Below are 23,698 nucleotides of genomic sequence, written 5' to 3'. Positions count from 1 at the left end.
TGGCTGTTCTACCATCTAGTGGTAATATTACAAACCATTTTTACAAAATACATTTTTACATGGGAATTTCCTTTCCTTGCCCATTTCCTGATGGTGCAAAGGTGAGATTTTGCTCTCCCAAACAAGGTACGTAAGGAATCACCAAAAAGGTAAATTGCAAAACGCTTTCAGAAACTAATCAGTGTAATGACCAAGAATAAATGGACACAAGCAAATATGTAGTGAATGGAAAGACCGTATGCCACTGAGAAATGGGCAAGGACAAAATCCAGGTAAGAGTTTTAGTTCTTCATTGCTGTTCCCAGTAGGTGAAAAAAAGGGGGTTGAATTATAATATTCTGGACTGAAGAGCTATTCAAACATAACATCATCCTCAGCTAAATTTCCCATCTATAGTGCCTGGCAAAGGTGAGCAGGTTTCTCCAGAACACATTTTACAAATCGGATCTAATGCCTGCTGACTTGGTACAAGATGGAGTTGTAGATCTCATAGAATGAGCATCCTTCAAGAGGGACGTTCCAAATCAGCTTTTTGATAAGCGTCCCTAATGGCAATAATAATTTATTTACTACAGACCCAGCACAGGGAACAGATGGATTAAATGACTTCATGTGTTCTGCTGGCCTGTGAAAATATTACTGATATTAAAGTTAGTTTTGTAATAGTTTGGTTCTTTGTATTCTATTTTTGCAGTATACACTAAGCCTTAAATTGGACTTGCTGCCCCCAATTTTGTTTATGACAAGAGCCACTTCACCTAATGGATGTATGTAAAGTACAAGGAGATGTACAAATAAAATAAATTATTACCTGACATGTACTGTTACTGATGTTGACAGTGAGCCGGCTGGCCACATTTGCAAGCATCGCATGCTTTGCATTCTCATATCGCAAGCAAAAGCCCTGTAGTTTGTGGCCATATAAGCAGTTTAGATTTGTCAACTAATCACCAGGGAGGACATGCAAACCAAAACAGTGGAGAATCTGCCCTTGGGCATCTCACCTTTCCTGTGCTCTTATTTGTTTCAGGTACATGTCCAGCGATTTTTATCCTATGTACACTTGATCTGTATAAATACTAAACAGTTTTTCTTTGCCAATACCTGTTGATGTGCTGTTATATTGTTGTTACTCCAGTACTTGACCTTGGCTGACCACAGCTTGTCCATTTACCGGGTGTGTTCCAAGACTACCTACACCGTCCCTTTGTCCTAATTATTGACTTTGTAGAATCAGAATGTAGCAGCTATGTCCCAGCAGTACTAGGAAGCTCAAGAAAAGGGATTTGTGACTGCTATGGGCAGAAATTATTATATCATAATTCATACAGTTTCTTTAGTTATCTCAAATTGAAGGGCCAACCTTGATGCTGAACAAGTTTTACAGAGATAAATACATGGCTGCCTTCACTCTATCACCACTTTTTCAACATCTGTTCAGGTGGTCCTGATTTTCACTCTGATTCCATCCCCATTCCTCTCAGTAACCATTTGGAAGTGACTTTGTGCAGGACATAATATCCTGGATTCCACAGTACTATTGTCTTGGTTGTCTTCATGGACTCCCATGTCCATATCAACAAATTCCGGCTCAGAGTTCTTTTTCTTCGTAGCAGCCACAGTGGACAAGGCGTCATCTTTAGTAAGGAGTAAAAAGGAGAGAAATATACCACTTTGCCCCAGCACTCAGTCTCACATTTTGCCCCTGCACTCACACTTTCCCCCAGCACTTTGCCCTGCACTCACACTATTATCAATTTTATCAATTCGTTGTTGCATGTTGCAGCCCTACTTCAGATGCACAAACTTCTTTTGTCCCGCCTTTGTCTTACTGCTCTGCCGCGGTGCGTGCTGCTTCACTGCTGAGCGCCAGAATATGATGTCATATTCCGGCGCTCAACATGAAATGCGGTTGCTGAAAACTTATTCCTGAGCAAAAGAAAAGAAGACGGCGTTTCAATTGGAGAGCACACGGCCAACCACCCCCCCCCACCGACGCCACTGACATAAGTCTCTGAAAAAGTGATGGGCCAGGAGAAGAAAGTAAGCAAAGTTGCAGTGAAAATCGTTCTGTTACTGTTAGGGTCATATGTTTTGTTACAGTACGTCAGTGATAATTCCAACCTCTCAGTCTAATAATCTGATTGGTCTGTGCACTCTCTTTTAGCTTGAGCGTTTCACAAGTATGAGGCTGAAAAAAGAAAAGGAGAGACCATATGTGTCTCTTAGAAACTCTGCAAACTACAGTGATTCCACCGGTCCTCTACAAACCTTACAAGAACTTCCAGATGAAACGGTTTTAGCTGCTGGTAAATTAAAAAGCAAAAAAAAAAAAAGAGGCAAAAGCTTATTTTTTTATAATCTTGGATTTTATCTCAATGACGTTTAGGATAGACCACTAAATACATTACGCTTTAAGCCGGGTGAGCCCTTTTGTGGAGAAGCTCAGTGTCTTGGTTAACACGTCCCATGGTCTGCCATGTTTATCTCACCAAGAAACCCTTGGTTTAATGACAAAACCCTTCCTTACAATGTATATATAGACTTCTGAAATAAATGACAAACTTTAACACTGTTTTGTACACTGAGAGTTGGAATTTATCCATTTATTGATGCCATTTCTTTTAGGAGGACATGAACCTCACTGGTGAGAAACAGCAGCCATTGCGGGCAAAAGATATAATGAGCAAAAGAGAAATGGTGTCCCATTATCTACATGCATCCAAACATGTGAGTTGTTACTTTCTACTTTGCTTTTTCCCTGTATATATGTGTATATATATATATGTGTGTGTGTGTGTGTGTATATATATAATCTATCCCTCAAGTATATTATACTGAGGATTGGGTTGACAGTACTTTTCAATATCCAGATCTACAGCTTTAAACATGATACCTTATTTCCAATAATAAATATATATTTATGTTCAACACAATTCATTGTGTGTACTGCAGACAAGCAGTTTTAATAAAAACCCTTAGCAGATAAGCATGTTCATTGAGATCAAACTTTTGCCATGTAAATCAAATAAGTTTTTTGGGATTTAATTTCCACTTTTTAGTTTGCCCCCCACTATTCCAGATTAGTAAGGGGCAGGTGGCATCTTTTTTTTGGTTCAATAATGTTGAGCAGTCTGTTATTGCTACTTATTTATTTTGTAACAAAACCAATGGGACATCAGTAATCATTGGAAACATATTGGTAACACTGTCCATGTGTATCATTGCTTTGCTAAATTTAAATTTTGTGTTTTATTGCAGCTGGGTTCAGAATTTCGGCGCAGAAGGGCTTTCATGTCTTTTAGACATCCTCCGAAGACTGCAGAATGAACCACCAATGTAAATTGGGAAATGCATGTGGGGTTTTAAGATATGAGCAAAGAGAAATATTTCTTCAGCACCATGTATTTGCTAAAATTGTCCTTTATTAAGTGATGTTCTGTGTCAATAATTCTTTGCATCTAGTTGCATGCGTAGGGGATTGTTTTGCTATTATGTAGGCGCTTTCAATGAACTCCGCATTGGCCATGAATGGAAAAGATTAGCCCAATACCCGACACACATCCAGTATTACACAAAAAAAAAAAAAAATATGTGAAGTATTCATTCAGAGTGGCTGGTGGATATATATTGTTTCAGTACGAGTGGTAGATATTGTTGAAATTGATGATACTTGCATAACATATAATAAACATTGTGTTTGTTTCTGCCAAATAACAAAATAACAGCATCCACAGATACATACAAGCTTAACTGACACATTCTATTGGTGGTAAACGCATTTGCATAATGGACACTGGCATCAGGGCTGGGCTGGCTCACCCGGATACTGGGAAATCTCCTGGTGGGCCAGTCGGTCCGTGGGCCGGGCGGTTGCCAGACCAACATTCGGCCGCCGGCGCCTAATGAAGTTAAAGGGGTCTGCGTGCACGCACCTCGCCGCCCAATGGCCGTGCCTCAGCACTTCGTCCCACGTCTTAAAAAGGGTGAGACGAAGAACTGAGACACGGCCATTGGGCGGCGTGGTACATGGACGCCGGCCCCTTTAACTTAATGAATGCCGGCCTCCACCTGCTGCCCTCACCAGACACCAGGGAGTCAGAAGCAGTGGTAAGCCGGGGTGGGGGGGTTAAATGGGGGGCATAAGGGTTTTCTGGAGGCAGAGTGCCCCATGATATGGCTTTTAACCATGGCAGAAAATGCCTTATACCCCTATATGCCAGCATCTATAGATTTACAGAGAGGAATGGGTTACTTAGTGCTTGCTTATCAGTTGCTCACTAAACATAGTGTTTCATGGGAAGCCGGCCAATATGGCAATATTAGTGGTCTTAGGGCAACTAACTGAGAATTAAGAAAATTACAGAGAAAGCATATACTTAATGAAGTCGTAGTGGGTGAGATTGAGAAAACATTCCCTTATCTGATTATGTCATATTTTAGAGATGGGACAGACTTGCAATTAAATAAACATTTATTGAGGTTAAAAAATGAAAGAGAAAAAAACCCTGTAGTTTTGTTAATGTTTTATGAAATTGTGTGATTTTGTCGTCGTTGTAGTATGGAATAACAACAATGCTGGAGGAAGAAGACGGTGTTCTGCTATTGGCAAGAGCCGTGGATCCCTCTTTGCCTGCTATGATGATTGATGCTTTGAAACTGCTCTCAGCCCTGTGCATCCTGCCCCAGCCAACAGACATGTAGGTTCATTTCAAATCCCTTCTCATTTACTTAGGACCTTCAGTCGATGGAATATATTAGGAGTAAATTTGCAGGATACGATCAATTAAAACTCACTCACTGAGAATCTTGGCCAGCCCTGTTGACTGCATAGTTTAATCAGTGAGAGTTCGTGAATATCACTGAGTTATAACTGATCTCAGACAGCTAGACGTTTCTAACTATATACCATAACTATATATTATTATTTTATTATTTATTGTTTTATATAGCGCCATCAAATTCCGTAGCGCTGTACTGATAACTATATATGATAGCTCGATAACTAGAGCTCAGCTCTTCTTGCAGAAGCAATTTTCCACTCTTTTGGTTAGCGTTCATGCATTCAGCATGAAACGCCGGCACCGTGACGGAGTCACGGAGAGTGAGGGGCGCCGAGCGGTTGCTGAAAACCTGCACGGGAAAAAAACACCGTTTTTTTTTTTGCTTTAACTTTATTTAACATCCTTCGTGTTAAATAAAGTTAAAAAAACTTTATATAACATGGAGGATGTTAAACAAAGTTTTTGTTTTAACTTTATTAAATATCCTCCGTGTTAAATAAAGTTAAAAAAAACTTTATTTAACATGGAGGATGTTAAATAAAGTTAAGAAAAACAAACAAAAAAACCAACGATGTTTTAATTTAAGTCCCGGACGGCACCCCTGTTGCCATGGCGCCCTGTGCGGCCGCACAGGTCGCGCACCCCTAAGGCCGGCCCTGTCAGCAATCTATTATGATCATGTACCTTTTCCCCTGCTTTGCTTTGACACATTTAAATAAGTTGAGTCCGCCTGTTGGCAGTTACATACACCGGTATATGAAAGGCCCTGGAGTTTGTTATAGAGATCCACGACTGAGATGTTATAAACTACAGGACAGCGCTGGGGGCAGAAGGCCACGGCAAGGCGTCCAACGAGCCAAGCTGAGCTCAACTAGATCCACAGTTATGCATAGAAACATTAAACCGTCAAACACAGATTGTTTAACAGTCAAACCTGGAGTTGTAACGGCTAGAAAAATAATACTGGACGCAACTTCCTGTTTAGGATAATGTTAAAAACAGAAGTAAATCCTTTGTAGGCATGTTTTTTGTTTAATATCCCTGTTATTAACTAACTGGGGGTTTTCTGAATATTATCAAACTTTAAAAAGAATAATACATATGTGATACTGTGATAAATATGTAGAATTTGGTAAAAAAACAAAAACCTTAAAGGTTCACAAAAATGATTGTGCTGAACGAGCAGGATTGGGCGTATCGTGATGGTGGTTTAAATTCGTTTAGGCCCGAACGTGTTCTTGAAGCTCTTACAGAGAGAGCAGAAATGGATGAAATGGAGCGCTTCAAGCCTCTGTTGGATGGATTAAAACCTGACACTTCTGTGGCGCTCAAGGTGACGACACAATTTATTTGGTTATTATCTTTGCTGCTGGTTACGAAATTCGAAATGACTTCTCAACTGCCGTTAAACATCACAATACCACAGTTTTTTTGTACTTTTAATAAATTCTCATGCATGCCATGTTTACTCCTAATTATAGGCGAGATTCTGCCATCTAAATCACTCTTCTCTCCTCAATCGCTGCCATTTTTGAGCAGCCCTATGTATCTACAGACCAATAGTACCAAGTAGCACTGGCATGCTCTACAATAGAAAGCCCAGATTTTGTGCAAATACAAAAACATAGCCGCGGTTTATTAACACTAAAAAACCCTCGTTGACGAAAGAATAAGAGATCTGAAGTTTTAATGCAGAGGAAAACATCCTCATCTCCAAGGATTACATCATAGAATTCCAAACTGTGCTTTGCGCTGTGACCTCACGTGTCATGTTTTTCAGTCCCACACACTTGTTGTTGTATCTCCAGGTGAGCTGTATGCTGTTGATCAACGCTTTAATCAGCCAAGAACTGGACTTTCGTTGATATACCAAGTGAATTGATGAGCCATGGATTGAATCACATGCTTAAGGTAACTGAATTTCAGGTTCTTGGGCGGTTGATTTGTTTTTATTTACTGAATTTATAACAGAAATAGACAAACTAAGATGGCTGGAGCAGTGATAAACAACATTTAATGAGGCTTGTAATGTGTTTTATAGACAGGGCTCCAAATATCTGGCATCCTGTATTATATGTAATCATGTTCTCTTAGTAACCTTACATTGGCAACATAAAGTATCATTTTTATCTTAGTTACATGAAGTTGTTACTTGCCTCTCACAATGAAATACGCTTATAACTTATTAAATAACATACCTTTTGCTTTTAGGACCTCCAAGAACTGGAGAATGATGAGCTAAACGTACAACTTAGCGTGTTCCTGGAGCACAGTGAATTTGACTCCGATGACTTGAGGACCCGCTTAGACGACATCCGTGTCGAGATGGAATATCCTTTTATTACAAAAGCGTCTTAAAAGACTTCTGTTCTGTTTGCTTAAAATGGCATCGTTATTGCCATATTATATATGAACTATTTTACTCTAAAAGATGGATCGCAATATTACTATACTGAAAACTTTGAGGGTGTACGAATAGCGGCGCGGTATGCCATGGATGAGCAGTGCTTTCAAGTTAAATAAAGCTCCAAAACCCCCCAAAAGGCATTATTGTAGTTTTATTGTCTACAAATATGTGATTATTATTTATTGTTTTATATAGCGCCATCAAATTCCATAGCGCTTCTACATTTTAGTTGTATTTACTAAACGGTGAGAAATATTTCATCAAGCCTACAAACAAGGAAACGTTTTGGTTGAAGAGAGAATGATATATTTGTTTGAAAACATTTATTTTTTTGCGTTTTATCCTTAATGTTTAATTTACTGACTTCAATGATGTTTTCCGAGTTCTCTTGAACACGGTGAAGGACTCCACAGCAGAGCCGTTCTTCCTTTCCATTTTGCAACATCTTTTACTAATCCGAAATGATTACGATGCCGGGTATGTTGCTGTAAAAGTTTTTAATCTTTCTTATTTAACAGAGTTAAATTGGAGAAGCTAATATTTACTCTGGATTCATTTATTTGCTTTATATTGCTGTTGTATTGGAATATTTTTCATTAAATAAAAAATATGGAACACAATACCATGTTTTAATATTTTAACATCTTAATATACCTCTGTAACGCGTCATGTTTATTGACCCTATAGAGTAATGCAAAATTGTACTTTCTATACTCCTTTATGTTTTTTTTTGCACATATTGTTCCATTTTTCCTTTCATTTAATTAAACATGGCACCTAATTTTTCAAGAGTAAGCCTCAGACAGGCATGTTGCCGTTATTAAGTGTATCTACATTTCTGCACTTACTAACCGCTGGATCATGACCATCGTGTACACAGGACCAAATGGATTGGTCATGGCAGACCCCTCATTCCTGCTTCTCCTGCATGCGTACCCACCGTGTTGCTGTCGATGAGCCTGTCATGCTGTCGGTAGAAAGCCACTGAGAGAAAGGCTTGTGCTTTCTCCTCTCCGTGGTTCTCTTATGGCGGTTATGTGACATTGTCACCAATGGACCCCACCAGTGACGGCTCAATCTGCACCCAACCCTGACAAATCATACCTTAATACTATAGTGCACTGATGTAGGTTATGTGCATTCATAGCCCTGACCAGGTTGAAAACGCGGTCCAGAACTCCAGACTGCAAAAAAGTTTCTGCATCATAATATAACTGACCATAATTTGCTGTTTGATGCATCTGGCACACTGTGGAAGATGTTTGTGCACCGATATACTATCTTTCATTACTACAAAATATCAATTCCCACATATGGCTTATGAAATAAGCTTTATCAAGGCTTTATATTTTCTAAGCCCCAGGTCATGGTACCTAAAATTGATGTGAATGAGCATCTTATGAATACTTTGGTAAATGGGTTAGAGTACATGGACTTCACCTATTAGTCGTCTTAGAGTTGTGGCTCATGAGAAGCCTTCCACACCAAAGTTGGGTTTCCTTATGTTCCTTGAGGGAACTGCGGAGGGGAATTGCTGCGTGTACCCCGAGAAGTAATCACATCTTGGTTATTTTCAGTATTGCTTAGGGCTTTATGAATAATCTTTATGTTATAAAAGAGCTGAACGGTACCATTTCAGTTACTCTATACAAAATCTAGCATTATGTCTCCCAAGAGAATTAGAAGAATTTTCATGATTATTTCAATAAAAACGCTTTCTGCAAGTCTTTCTTATTTTAACTTTTTTTTGTTTTGTTTTTCTTCCAGACCTCAGTACTACAAGTTGATAGATGAGGTTGTGTCTCAGATAATTCTTCACAAAAATGGAGCTGACCCTGACTTTAAATGCAAACCTTTGAGCATAGACATTGAATATTTAATTGGTAAGTGCCTTAACAGGATTTATTATACATTCTGCTTCTTATATGGGTTCATTTGCTTGTATTTGCGTTGAGTGCTGTATTCAGGTGCGTTAAATGTTAAACAGAACACTTTAGGTATCACCCCAGCTCAGTCACCAGGTGGGAATATATGAAATGACAAAATCTAACGTCGGGTGGGCATGGGTTCAGAGCCTCGTGACCGCGTTTAGCTGTGCATCTTAAGTTTGGTCCCGACTTATGTATCCTGCTCCATAATCTTCTTCCAAACTGCCCTGGAAAGCTTTTTCAGCAGGCAACTAAGTGCCAATATCCGCATATATAGCTTTACCAATGGCAGACTCAGACTGTGTATTTTCACAACTAAAAAATAATATTGTGTTTGCAATCATTTTATAGATTATTATATTTGTTTTTTGTTTTATTTTAACACAGATCATTTAATTGATAAAAAGAAAGTGGAAGAGAGTGAGTTGAAAGCTAGAGATCTGGTTAAAAAGGTAAGAAACCGGCTGCAATTGAATTATATACAAAACACAATAATGACAGGGACTGGATGAGTACGCACTCTTCTACCTAATTCACTTTCCATGTCCAAGTTAGTTTTGCTGGGTTAGATTTTGCACTACAGCATTCTGATGGTGACCTCCCGGGTTATTCGGGTATTAAATGCCGGTAGATGCCCTGTCAACACTGCATGTTTCCTGATTCTGTCTCAGTACATATACTTTTTAACGAATATCGTGATCAGGGACTCTACTGCCTTTAATCAGAGAGAGCTATGATCAAGACTTTCTATAAAGTGTGCGCCCAACATACCGGTTTATTTCAATCATTTGAGTGGAGTTTTGCTACCAACGCATCTCTTAACTCTTTGCATCTGTTTAGCTTTGAACCCAGCAGCATCTTCATCACAACCCGGTTCTGATGTGGTCACTATTTGGAACTTTTGGTTTTTCACAAAGAAATACCAATTATGATCATTGAAAGTTCATCAATATCTGTATTCCATTATGTTCTTCCAAATGGGATGACAGTTTTTGATAAAGGGATTTTTTAATGAACAAATGCATCTTGCAACATATTTTCCTTGTTTCTCAACATTTTCATTCTTGGTGTGTCGGATGGCGGTAGCTTTATTGTAATATTTGCCCTCATACAATAAGTTTGTATCTTTATGTTGTGTATGAGAGGATATATAAAGTACATTTTTTTTTTCTTTTTACGTTTGCTTCCGGCAGCTTGATGCAGAGCTAACTGCGCGGCATGAACTCCAAGTGGAGATTAAGGCCAAAGAGGGTGACTTTGAGCAGAAACTGGCAGAACTTCAGACAGAGAAACAAACTTTAGATCGGGAAAATAATCAAATTGCGGCAGAGAAGAAGAACCTGGAAGCTGACAATGCTCAGCTTAGAGACGAGGTAACATTTGTACTAAACTAAACATCTATCAGTTTCTTCTTTTATAAAATGCCCAAAGGTGGCTGACAATGAACCTTTTAAATGTAGGAGCTATAGAAAGGTCCAGCTGCTGGTTATAAGTTTGTTTTTAGGAACCAGTGGCATCTTTACCGCTTACATGACTGGAAAACTCAGAATATGTTGACATATTGTGTACTAGCAGGATTATACCGCTTCATATATTTACAAGGCATTTTACTTTATTATTGTTGCTTCCTTTTTCGTCAGTTACTGAAATTTGGAAACTAAACAAAGCTTTCGCCTCCACGGAGAATGGAAACATTAGAATTACACAAGTCAAATAAAAATGTTTATATTAATCTAAACCTAGGAACTTATTATTTAAGCATGCCCTTGAGAGGTAGACAATGTGCCATAGGTGGTAGTCTCACCATTTGATTCCCTTGTACTTAGTCTTTTGAGTAGAAACCCTGGAAATCATTGGTAGGTTATTAAATTGTTTTTCAGGATGGAGTGGGTATAGTGCAAATACAATTTAGCTGTTTTAAATTTTAAGACTATTTTGATATATTGTATTACATTTTTTTCTTTGCAGGTTGCCAAACTGTCAAAAGAGGTAGAAGCCATGAAAAAAGAAATGGCCAACATGTCATCCTCCGTTACTGTTGTTCCTATTCCACCACCACCACCATTACCAGGAACATCTGCCCCTGCTCCACCACCGCCACCTCCGCTTCCACCTTTCATGCATGGAGACACTGCTCCACCAGCACCTCCACTACCACCCCAACTTCAGGGTGCTGGTGATCCACCACTTCCTCCACTGCCAGGTGCCCCTGTTATTCCACCACCTCCGCCACTCCCTGGCATACCTGGTGTTCCACCTCCACCACCTCTTCCAGGAGCACCAATGGTCCCGCCACCACCACCATTGCCTGGAGTTCCTGCATTACCTCCACCTGCAGCGCCTGTTCTACCTTTTGGATTAGCTCCAAAGAAGACATACAAGCCAGAGGTGCAACTGAAACGCCCAAACTGGTCAAAGGTATGACTAATACCATGGCGCTGGCTTCAGTTTAGTGTTAATGGACAATTCATCACATTTCACATGAACTGTGCAAGCAGTGGGTATCTAAATAATTAAATTAATGCTGTTAACTATGTTTCATTTCTTAATCAATATTTTATGCTCATTAATATTTAAAAGAAGTTTCTAATAGACCAGCTAGTACAGAAAATGATGTTTCCACGTGTATCCAACATTTTCCCTTTACTTTATGTCCATAGTAATTATCTTGCTTCTCTCAGCCTCTTTAACCCATCACATTGCATGCATTTTTCTTTCCATTCATTCACACGACAAAGTTCTGAAATGAGTCCAGATTTGGTTGTATGTACTTGTTATGTCAAAAGTTTTACAAGCAATGGCTCTTTTTCAGATTGCTCCAACAGCGCTCTCTGAAAATTCATTTTGGATCAAGGCAAAAGAAGATCGATTTGAGAACGACGAGCTGTTTGCAAAAATAACTCTCACCTTTACTTCCCAGACCAAGCGTGAGTGATAGCATTAGTTTTCTTACACTTCTTAAACTGAAGATTGCATTAGACGTAGTGACTGACTGTATCTGGCAGTTACATTGCATATTATGCATATATTGTGTCCGTGTACAGATTGTAAGTGCTCCCTAACTACTACAGTTATTGTAGTAATGACAGGTGTTCTTGTTTTGCACATCCTATATAATGGATATTAATGCTGCTCTAAGATGAGAATTATTTATCATTTATTCATTTATATAGCACCATCATATTCCACGATGCTGTACAATTTTCTGCGTAATCAATGTTAGGTTTAATCAAACGAATAGTGAAAAAACTTTCTTGGCTATATTTAATTCTTTTTATCCTGTGTTTTCAGCAAAAAAAGACCAAGATAGTGACCAAAAGTCTGAAGTTAAGAAAAAAACTAAAGAACTCAAAGTACTAGATCCAAAGAGAGCCGGAATTCTTGGTAAGTATTTATATTTCCCTAAATAGTTCACCATAGGACCAGAGCTTGTTGGTGCTTTTACTACGTCTTTATTCAACCTTTATTTCCCTCTTTCTTATTTAGTGTACCCAAACAATATACATATATTACATAAAATTTAAAGAATAGGATACAGAAACCCTCACACATTTATTCGGTGTTACTGTATAAAAACTAGCTGTGTATAAAATACAAATTTGACTACAAAAATCCTTAGGTTACTAATTAACCCACAAAAACTACACAATATTAACTGTATTAATATTAAAAGTATAAATTAAAAGATAACCCCCTGGGGTCAAGTAAAATAAAATAATAAAAAGCTCTCTGTATCTCCCTGAATCTCTGCAAGTTCTGCCTTTGTCTTTTATCTGTAGAAGTGATCACATGCACGGAAAGTGCCGGAAATTTGCTGTAGACTGACAATTTCAGTCATAAAGCGGTCTTTGGTCCTCTAAGGATCTTTTCTTGGTGATGGTTTAGGGGATTAAAAAGAATTGTAATGAACACTGGTGGAATCCTGAAAATTAAAATAACAAAGAAATCTTGACTAGAAATAAAACCTAGGATTAGAAGGACCTGATGTGTTTTTCCTGACCTGTTTCATGAATTGTAACTCGTTTCCCTCTGCTCTCAGCAATCTTCCTTGGTTCGTTCCGCATGCCGTATCAAGAAATAAAAAATGCGATTCTAGAAGTCAATGAGAAAGTATTGACGGAATCTGTGGTTTCGGTGAGTTTTTGAATGCATCAAAGAGACGTATAACACAAATGTTCATATAGTGAGAAACAATTATATCTAATTTCTTTTCATTAACAAACCTCATCACCCATAGAACCTGATTACGCTGTTGCCGGAATCAGAGCAGCTAGAAAACTTAGCAGCGTTAAAGGATGAATATGATGATTTGTCAGAATCCGAACAATTTGGAGTGGTGGTAAGCAGAGTATTTGTTTTCTGCTGCTGCATCTGTTTTTTAATTTATTAGAATTGTTGTTAAACTTATCTGCTTGTAAATCTAATTATTTACGGATCTCACAATGACAAATGAATGCACAATGTCCACTTGTCCAGCTGTACCGGCAGGCCTCCTTTTCCTATATCTACAATTCCCGCTTCCTCCTGTAGGGTTGTCTTATCTCAATGAGAATATTAAGGAGATAGACAGCCCGTTCTGTGAAAAAAGTAATAGATGAGTTCAGAATAAAAGAATAAGTTGAAATGTGTCGTGTTTGTACAGAAGGATTGTACTTAGTGCTTTTCATACATTTTCAGATGAGCAGCATCCCTAAGCTGCTACCGCGTCTAAACGCTATCCAGTTCAAACTTCTTTTTAACGAGCAAATTGAAAACATCAAGACGACAATTGTGTCAATAACAGCAGCTTGTGAAGAAGTGCGCAAGAGTCAGAACTTTGCGACCCTGTTAGAAATTACACTGCTTGTCGGTAATTTCATGAATGCCGGATCCAGGAATGCTGGGGCGTTTGGTTTTGAAATTGGCTTCCTCTGCAAGGTAGGATTGTTACAGATCGATCTTTTTTGGGTTTTGTTTTTCTTTTGCGTTTGCAGTCCTGAAACGTACATAGCCTAGAAATTGTGGGATTATACAGTAATATTTAGGTAAATACATGTACGTCCAAAGCAGTTTGCAATTAGAGATTACTCAAAATGTATAATACACAGGCTTAGATGACCTTTATTTGTAGGTTATTTCCAACCATACAATATCTGACCATTTCACCTATATGAGCTTGTTGGACCATGAGCATTATATATATGTGTTGCCCCTTTGAAGCTTTAAAAGCTTCTGGAAAGGCTTTCCACAAGATTTTTAACCCATTCAGCAAAAATAGAATTTGTGAGGTAAGGCGATGCAGTCGGACAAGAAGTCCTGGCTCGTGGTTGGCGTTCCATCTCAAAGGTGTTCATTGGGTCAGGTCTCTGTGCGGGTCACTTGAGTTCATTCACACCAAACTTTAATTAATTTTTCCTTCCAACAAGATAAAAGACACAAAGTCTGCAGACCTGAAGACCACACTGTTACATTTCCTAGCAGAGTGTTGTGAACAAGACTACCCTGATGTACTTAAGTTTCCAGATGAGTTGGTCCATGTGGATCAAGCCAGTAAAGGTATTTCACTCTTTTGTTAAGGGTGGTGTGAAATTGTAGAGAACACAGTAATCAGAAGATGCATTTTCTTTAAATGTTTTGTGGTTTCGCTGTGTAGAAAGTAATCGTCTTGGTGATTTCAAAGCGTCGGGTTAAATTAATTTTAGCTTAGTGAAACAGTAACAAATGTAAAGTTTATTTTTCAGTTCTCTTTTTTTAAGTAATGAATAGATATTCCCATTTTCAGGTAGCTATAAGGTAGGCCATTTATTATTCATTGAGAGTAGAATAGTTGTATTTTGTACTTGCTAGAGTGGGTAAACTTGTTTTTCTGGAGCACTCTTGATCATTGAAATAATTCTTAAACTAAAAATACCCTTATCCTATACTCATCACATTATTTATTTTTCTCTGAAAGTATCTGCTGAAACATTACAGAAGAACTTGGATCAAATGAAAAAGCAGATTTCAGACCTTCAACGGGACATTGAGACGAATGACGAAAAGGATACATTTGTGGAAAAAATGAGCATATCCTTTAAATCTTTAGAATCTTAAATAGAAAAGACATCGTCGTCATTCCTTGTTGGGTTTGTATAATATAGCCAAGCTAGATCAGTGTAATGTAATCTTGCTCAGTTCACTGACTTACCGCACTTTAGGGGTGCTGGCGAGTAAGGACATCGTCACGGAACAAGCATTCCCCTGTTTATGTACGCTCGCTATGCGAGAACATATAAAAGCATGACGCCAGTTTGTCCCTGAATTAATTTACACATTCTTTTATTTTACTTTATTTTTATGTATTCATTTCATTTGACATGATCCTTGACAGTTAAAATATACGTATTTGTGAAAGATGCTCAAGAACAATATACCAAACTACGTATGATGCATGCCAATATGGAGTCGCTTTTCAAAGAACTGGGGGATTACTTTGTTTTTGATCCCAAAAAAGTCACAATTGAAGAGTTCTTCCTCGAGTTACATAACTTCCGTAACATGTTTGTGGTAAGTTTATACAGTGTAGGCCAGGAGGTTTACACCTAACACTGGCAAGATATTAAATTGATTGTGAATGCAAATAGCAAATCCGAAGTACATTTTTCAGTCTTAAATTTGGATGTTTTGTGGTCCATTGACTAAAGTGTGAGCCGTAACTCACTAGCTTCATTATTATTATTCATGTATTGTAAAGCACTGTACTCGTTTCTCTGACCTAGTCTGGTTTAAGTCCCAGAGTGTGTCTACATACACATGTCCTGCGTAGCTGGTCCTCCGCGGTCAATTCCGTATGTCCAAAGTAGTGGCAATTCCCCCCCACCATGTGTAATTTTTTTTTAGTCAAATCTCCGTTTATTGACAGGTTATAACAAAGGAAATTTTTTAACCGGTTTTTGTACTTAAGACTTCTTATCTTGTCCCACGATGCAAAATTCACTTATCATTGAAAAGCTGGACTTTTGTCTAAAAAATGTTTTATAGTTTTGTGGGTAAACCATGATTAAGAGTTGTGATTAATCGAATGGATGGGAAGATTTAGAAAACCTTTTTTATTATGTATTGTACATAACCAAGCAAGCGCCTGCAGTGGTCCCTTCATACTGCACAATGAACTTAAAAGGTTCCTTTAATATGCGCTCTGTAATTAATCATTAAATAAAGCACTTATCTCAGGAATAAGATGGAGACCCTCGCCTCTTTAGTAGCCCAACCAGTTTCAGGAAAGTCCTCCAGCTCAAACCAGTGGGCAATCTTTCTGAGCGTACGTTAGACCCCCTCACAATGTTTGAAGAGCTAACGCTCGAGCTGACAATAAGTAGAAGACATTTTACAAGATGTGTTCTACTGAGCAGGGAAGAGGCACATGGACCATTCTGCAGAGTCCCCAATGTACTTGAAATGGGCACCACACATACATTTAAAAGGACCTCTCAGCTATAGGATGAGCTTCAGATACTCGTAATAACAAATGCATGTTTCTGGGAATAAACAGGTCTTGTAACCTGCCTATGAATTGTTTATTTGAGTAGTTTGACAAGAAGACTAAAGAGGTACATGGCTGCCTGGACATGTTTTGCTGATGATTTTTGGAATAAAAAAGAGAAAATATCTTCTAGATAATCAACAGTGTTCAGTGTTTTTAATGGCCTCTTTTGCCTTAGAATTCCTTACCTCTGTTCAATGCTATACCGGTGTTCTTAGATTTTACTTTTATTTTATTTCCAGTGACTTGTTATAGAGGTTTGGGATGCATATAACTTCCATGCTGTTACTTTCTTGTATTCTGCAGCAAGCTGTCAAAGAAAACCAAAAGAAACGACAAACCGAAGAAAAGATGAAACGAGCCAAACTGGCCAAGGAAAAGGCTGAGAGAGAGCGCCAGGAGAAACTAAAAGCGAAGAAAGAGCAGCCGTTTAACATCAATGCAGGTAATGGAATCAGTGAAGGTGCCGATAACACAGAAGTGCATGTTGGATCGAGACAGCTGAAGATTTGCACATGGCCACTGATGGAAAATCTGTTATTGTGGGTGTCTATAATCGCTGTAATGTAATTATGGGCATGGTGAGAGAAAAAGAAAGTAACAAGAAATTCAGCAATTATTTTATGCATAATTAAATTATTTAAAGCATTGCTTCAATTAAAATTGAAATTAAAAATACAAAGCAAGCTATAAGTATAATATACACACTAATAACATTATTTTTAAGTTGCTGACTTCTAGTTTTATTCATAACTAATGGGAAATCGAGTGTTGGGAACTAATGGGAAAACGTAAGAATCATTGCTTTACCATTTTAGAAACCGTAGTGATAACATGCATTATTCGAATTTGCTGACATTTGTGTTTGATGTTATTTTTATATTTAATAATATTACAGAAGGCGATGAAACTGGAGTGATGGACAGTTTGCTGGAGGTTCTGCAATCAGGAGCAGCCTTCCGGAGGAAAAGAGGTCCAAGGCAGGGTAAGTAAAGGGTGTCTACAGCTCCTGATCAAACACATAAGTGATCAACAATAACAGATTTACTTGCCATTTTTTAATTCTGATGCTTTTGTTAGTTTTATGGATAAGTGTTTGCAGATGACAACAAATGTCTGACAGCAAAGATAAGTTTCATGATATTTGTATGATATTAAAGGGTTAATTTGTCAATGTACATTAAACAAGTAAACTAATGCATACCGCTGTTATAGTACATGAGGTCTGCGGATAGTAATATAACTCTTTGGTGACTTGCCAACCTTTATATACCTGGGTATGGCATATTGAAAATCAAAACAATTTAAACCCTTGCAGGCATCTTATGAATCTAGTACATGGCTTATTTCTTTGTTTTGTAGCCCAGATGAAAGTAGATGAGAGTAGAAATATTTTATTTTGGTTGAACTAACTTCAGTAGATGGGCTTCAAATACCATGCATTTTAAAAAATGTGTTCAAATCTTTTATTATATTGTATTTTGGCGTCTGCAGTCTCTCCATAAAATGTAGCAGAAAAAAAAGTTGGAAGAGCAAAGCAGTGGTGTGGTTGAAAACATGGCAGCGCGTCCCCTGGAACGTCCTGGGACTGGGCATGTGTTGCCATTAGCCAACCTTCATCCACGATAGCCAGAGCTCTGTGAATAAACAGTCTGGTTGCGTTTCTGTGGTGTGATAAAGCATGTGCATGAGCGTTGCATGACATTGTTTCCAGTATGCATTTTTATGACTTTTCCCATCGCAGGGTCGCTAAGACAATTAACCTGAAATCAGCTTCGTGATTGTCTGACATCAGTTTAAAGTATGCAGTACTTTAATAAAACCATTATATAATATTATATAATGTACAACTACACTGTGTCAGACTCATTACCCAGACAGTGTTCCACTAGTTATACTGTAGGTTATTCTTTATATCTCAATTGATTTTTGCATTGCTTTGCAGCCAATCGAAAAGCTGGATGTGCCGTTACTTCTTTGCTAGCGTCTGAGCTTACTAAAGATGACGCCTTGACCACTGTGGCTGCTAAGAAGAAAAAGAACTCTGAGCCTGAATTAGTTGATATGGACATGGAAGTCCATGAAGACAACCAAGACATTCTTACCCGCTTGGGTTAGCCGAGTATCTCGGAAGACACGTTTTTAAGAGAAGAGTGTGGGAGATTGTAAATAATACTGTGGAATCCAGGATATTATGTCCTGCACAAAGTCACTTCCAAACGGTTACTGAGAGGAATGGGGATGGAACCTATGTCCCTCCTGAATTTATCTTCCATAACATCGAGGCCTTTCAGTGAACCTGTAATTACTTATTAATAAAATTATATAATTATAAAACAAATGTTGCATTATTTACATATGTTCCTAAGGTTCAAACTTGTACCTTGTTGTGCAAATCAAGGAGACCTTGGAATTGCAGTGCGGAGGGAATTTTGTTTCGGCAACCAAAGTCTGAAATAATGTTCACCGCCTTCATTGAAATATGTTATTCTTTTTGTGATTTCTTCCCAACAGAATATGGTGATATCACTTTAATGCCCATTTCCCATTCAGTTATTATCTTGACAGCAGGTCCTCTGCCTTATAGAATTCTGCAGGTCACTGGATCAAAAACTTTAGATCAGCCGTTATACCTCCACGTGCACTTTGACTCGTCTTACCAGATCATTGAATTGGAAGCCCCAATATCTAAATGTAAAAAGCCCTCCTACTCTTTCTATTCACGAGAAAGTTACTTATTTTACCAATTTACGCACCGCTGACACTTGTGAATCATAGGAAGGAACCCTGACTCTTGTATGCTATAGGATGAGACCGGCAGAAGACCGGTGATTTAACCCTTTGAGTGCCAAGGTGTTAGCATTCCTCACTGACCTCAGAAACACAAAGGTTAAAGTTCAGTCTATTACCTTTAATACATAGCGGTATACTTTGTGTTGTCCTTTCGCAGTGTAATGCATAAATCACATGTTCCCTGCTTACCTATTGTGTTTCAAACCAGGGTTTTTATTTGACTTTTTTACCGCTGCTAAGCAATCTCTTTCGAAATGTATCTATTTTTGTAATTTTTTTAATGTAAACGCATTTAGTACAACATAGATCATCATATATCAGTTTAGACCATGTGTAAGCTAAAACATGGGGAGAGCGCACTATAGTTGGTCCTCGGTGAGCTGCAGCTCGTACCTCTCCCCTACCACTGAACCAGGCATCTGACTCGAGCCAATAAAATATACAATACTTAAAAATCCTAATAGCTGAAAAATAAAAATGGATCAGATCTAATATATTAATAAGCTCTGGGACGGGATGCTAGTTCGTTGTTTCTTGTAATATTCTTTTTGTACATATTATTGTGCTAACATTTTGTTTGAATGCCCATGTTTTCTTCGAGCAGTGTTTTGAACTTGAGTAATAAAATATATATATTCTTATTCACAAAGGTATTGAAATTTATGAAAGCCCAATTTCTTCAAAATAATAATCTCCATCACGTGGTATATTATTTAACTCAAGGGCAATCTTGCAGTCAGCTACTATAGTCGTTAGGGTTAATATAGGGGCAGTTATGGTTGATGGGGTCTTTAGGATTAATTTAATACTGAGGACTGAGGGTTAATTTAATAAGGTTAACATAAGGTGCAGTTTAGAGGTATTGATTACCACCTATGCTGTTGGTATTGGGAGAAAAGGAACTCAAATGGACAGGAAGGTGAGCTACAAAAGAATACAAATCATCATATACAACTTGGATTGAGGGTGACAAACGCAGAGGCAGAAGTTTTGGAAAGTCAACCAACAATCATGGTGCTTAAAGCAAAATCGTTTTACTCAAGAAGAATAGCAAACTAGAGCTAAAATCAGAGTGAAAGTCAGGACCACCTGAACAGATGTTGAAAGGTGGTGATAGAGTGAAGGCAGCCATGTATTTATGTCAGGATCTGTAAAACTTGTTCAGCATCAAAGGTGGGCCCTTCAATTTCAGATAACTAAAGAAACTATATGAATGTATGATATATGATATATGAAGTCAATAATTAGGAGAAAGGGACGGTGAAGGTAGGCTTGGAACACACCTGGTAAAAGCTGTGGACAGTGGTCAGCCAAGGTCAAGTACTGGAGTAACAACAATATTACAGCACAGCAACCAGAAAAACTGTTTAGTATTTATACAGATCAAGTGTACATAGGATAAAAATCACCGGACATGTACCTGAAACAAATAAGAGCACAGGAAAGGTGAGATGCGCTCCCTGGTGATTAGTTGACAAATCTAAACTGCTTACATGGCCACAAACTACAGGGCTTTTGCTCGAGATATGAGAATGCAGAGCATGCGATGCTTGCAAATGTGGCCAGCCGGCTCACTGTCAACATCAGTAACAGTACATGTCAGGTAATAATTCATTTTATTTGCACATCTCCTTGTACTTTACATTCATCCATTAGGTGAAGTGGCTCTTGTCATAAACAAAATTAGGGGCAACAAGTCTAATGTAAGGCTTAGTGTATACTGCAAAAATAGAATACTTCTGTAGAATAGAAGAACCAAACTATTAAAAACTAACCTTAATATCAGTAATATTTTCACAGGCCAACAGAACACATTAAGTCATGTAATCCATCTGTTCCCTGTGCTGGGTCTGTAGTAAATAAATTATTATTGCCATTAGGGACGCTTATCAAAAAGCTGATTTGGAACGTCCCTCTTGAAGGATGCTCATTCTATGAGATCTACAACTCCATCTTGTACCAAGTCAGCAGGCATTAGATCAGATTTGTAAAATGTGTTCTGGAGAAACCTGCGCACCTTTGCCAGGCACTATAGATGGGAAATTTAGCTGAGGATGATGCTATGTTTGAATAGCTCTTCAGTCCAGAATATTATAATTCAACCCCCTTTTTCACCTACTGGGAACAGCAATGAAGAACTAAAACTCTTACCTGGATTTTTTCTCAGTGGCATACGGTCTTTCCGTCCACTACATATTTTTTGCTTGTACCCATGTGCCTTTTGTATTTCTTCTTGGTCATTACACTGATTAGTTTCTGAAAGCGTTTTCCAATTTACCTTTTTGGTGATTCCTTACTTACCTAATACTTACCTTTACTGAATGTAGATTTGATGGATGAGAATTAGTGAAGCTTATATATTTTGTTGCCTACGATGTAACTATAAATTTAAATTCACAGTTTCTTCCTCAGTTTAATGTTTTCGTTAATTACAGTTATTTTCATACTACTTCGACTTGAGAAATGTTACCAAGCTGAGCCCAAATACTTATTATTTAAATGTTCCCCATGCTTAAGAGGAGCTTCCAGGTTCAGGTAGTTGCTGGGAGTAGAATTAATGTTAAGCCTAAAACAGGTGGAGACCGACCTCTAAGTTAAAGCATTAGCTGGGCTTAAAATCAACAACAGGTTGAGGTTATGATGAGTATTTGGGATTTCCATACAGACAGGTCACCGTCTCCCACTACCAATTTAACGCTACTATACTATACTGTAGATGATTTTTTGTATATAAGGCATCTGTGTATGTTTACCTGTGTATGGATATTAGGCGGTACAATACTCTATGGATTTTGTATTGCTAGTACAGAATCTTAATAGAAATGGGCTGCTATATATATTATCCTATATATATATATATATATGCTACTCAGGTTATTGTCCACACCTTTAAATGCATTTTGGAAAATAAATCAGTCATATTTAAGTGCATTTATACCCTGCCTTTAGACCCCACATTAGTTTTATCATCAATTAATTATCAAGGAAAAATAATAACTTATAAATACTAGTATATAGTATATACAGAAATGTTTTAACAGTTTTGTTTTTCTTGCATTACCAATAACTTTACATTTGATGGCATCTTCTAGTTCCTTTTTTTATTACAAGAATCTGACAGCCTTCTTTCTTTCCATTCTGTAACATCTTTTACTCATCCTAATTGATTACTTATCCTATGTGATGGTCAGATGGATTACACTAGCAAAGAAGATCGACCCGAGAGAAATTTTGAATTTACCAAAATAACATGAAGAAGGAACGTTCAGTGGCCAGAAGATGTCTCCCTTATTCCAACAGAATCCTAGCAGCTGTTTCTATGCCTCATATAGAACATCGCTCTCTGGGAGTCATTCCTTTTCAGGTGATACTCATGGGGACATGAAGCTTTTAATATATTCCTAAGAATTTGAAAATTCCAAATAGTTGCTACATGAATTTTAATGGTAACTGGGTTTGGAAAAATATCTAGTTTACTCTGTTCTGTATTAATTTCAGCAGATTTTATTTCCTGACCTTTTGGTTTGGACAACATTCTAACGAGTATTCAATTTCAAGACAAACACTGGAGCAATATTTTCAAGGAAGGAGAACCCTGCAACTTTCCAGACTGATATTTCATTTACTGCAGCATCATTGTAGGGCTTTGTAAGCGATCCAGACTAGATTTTGGATTGAAGGACCACTATCACTGTGCTATGGGCAGGCTAAATGGTATGGAATGGAATTTCATCAAAATTGGTTTTGATGAACTGATCCCTCAAAGTAAGGAAGGTAAAGTAGCTGTAGAATATCACCTAGTTTGAATGTCAGTGCTGGGTAACCTAAGTTGGGTAAACTTTCAAGGAAAAAGCATCTGCTCCACCAGGTGTGGGGACCAGTGGCGTCTCCAGCTTTCATATTTAAGGGGGGCACATGGGGAGGTGGGGAGGAGGCGTTATAAAACGCTACATATACATATATAATATGCGTTAGACATACATAATATGTACTTATCTCTTTGAAGCAAAGACTATGATTAAAATATGATTTAAAATTAACAGATGGACTGGCAGTTATTTTTCATTCTTTAATATTAGACCCTGCTTCCGTTATATATTAATATTAGACCCTGTTGCCAATATATTAATATAAGTCCCTGCTGACAACATATATATATATATATATCTATATATGTATATATATATATATATATATATATACACATATAGATATATATATATATATATATATATATATATATATATATATAAAAATATTTGCCACTGCTTCATATATATGTATA

General features: G+C 37.7%; 1 pseudogene; it reads left to right on the top strand.

Moving 5' to 3' along the window:
* The first annotated feature begins 251 nt into the window (after positions 1-251).
* Positions 252-19,433, top strand: LOC128490365 (protein diaphanous homolog 1-like; annotated as a pseudogene).
* The last annotated feature ends 4,265 nt before the right edge of the window (positions 19,434-23,698 follow it).

Source organism: Spea bombifrons, chromosome 4, assembly GCF_027358695.1.
Source record: "Spea bombifrons isolate aSpeBom1 chromosome 4, aSpeBom1.2.pri, whole genome shotgun sequence".
In the NCBI taxonomy this organism is placed as follows: domain Eukaryota; kingdom Metazoa; phylum Chordata; class Amphibia; order Anura; family Pelobatidae; genus Spea; species Spea bombifrons.
This window is presented reverse-complemented; position numbering and strand designations above follow the sequence as displayed.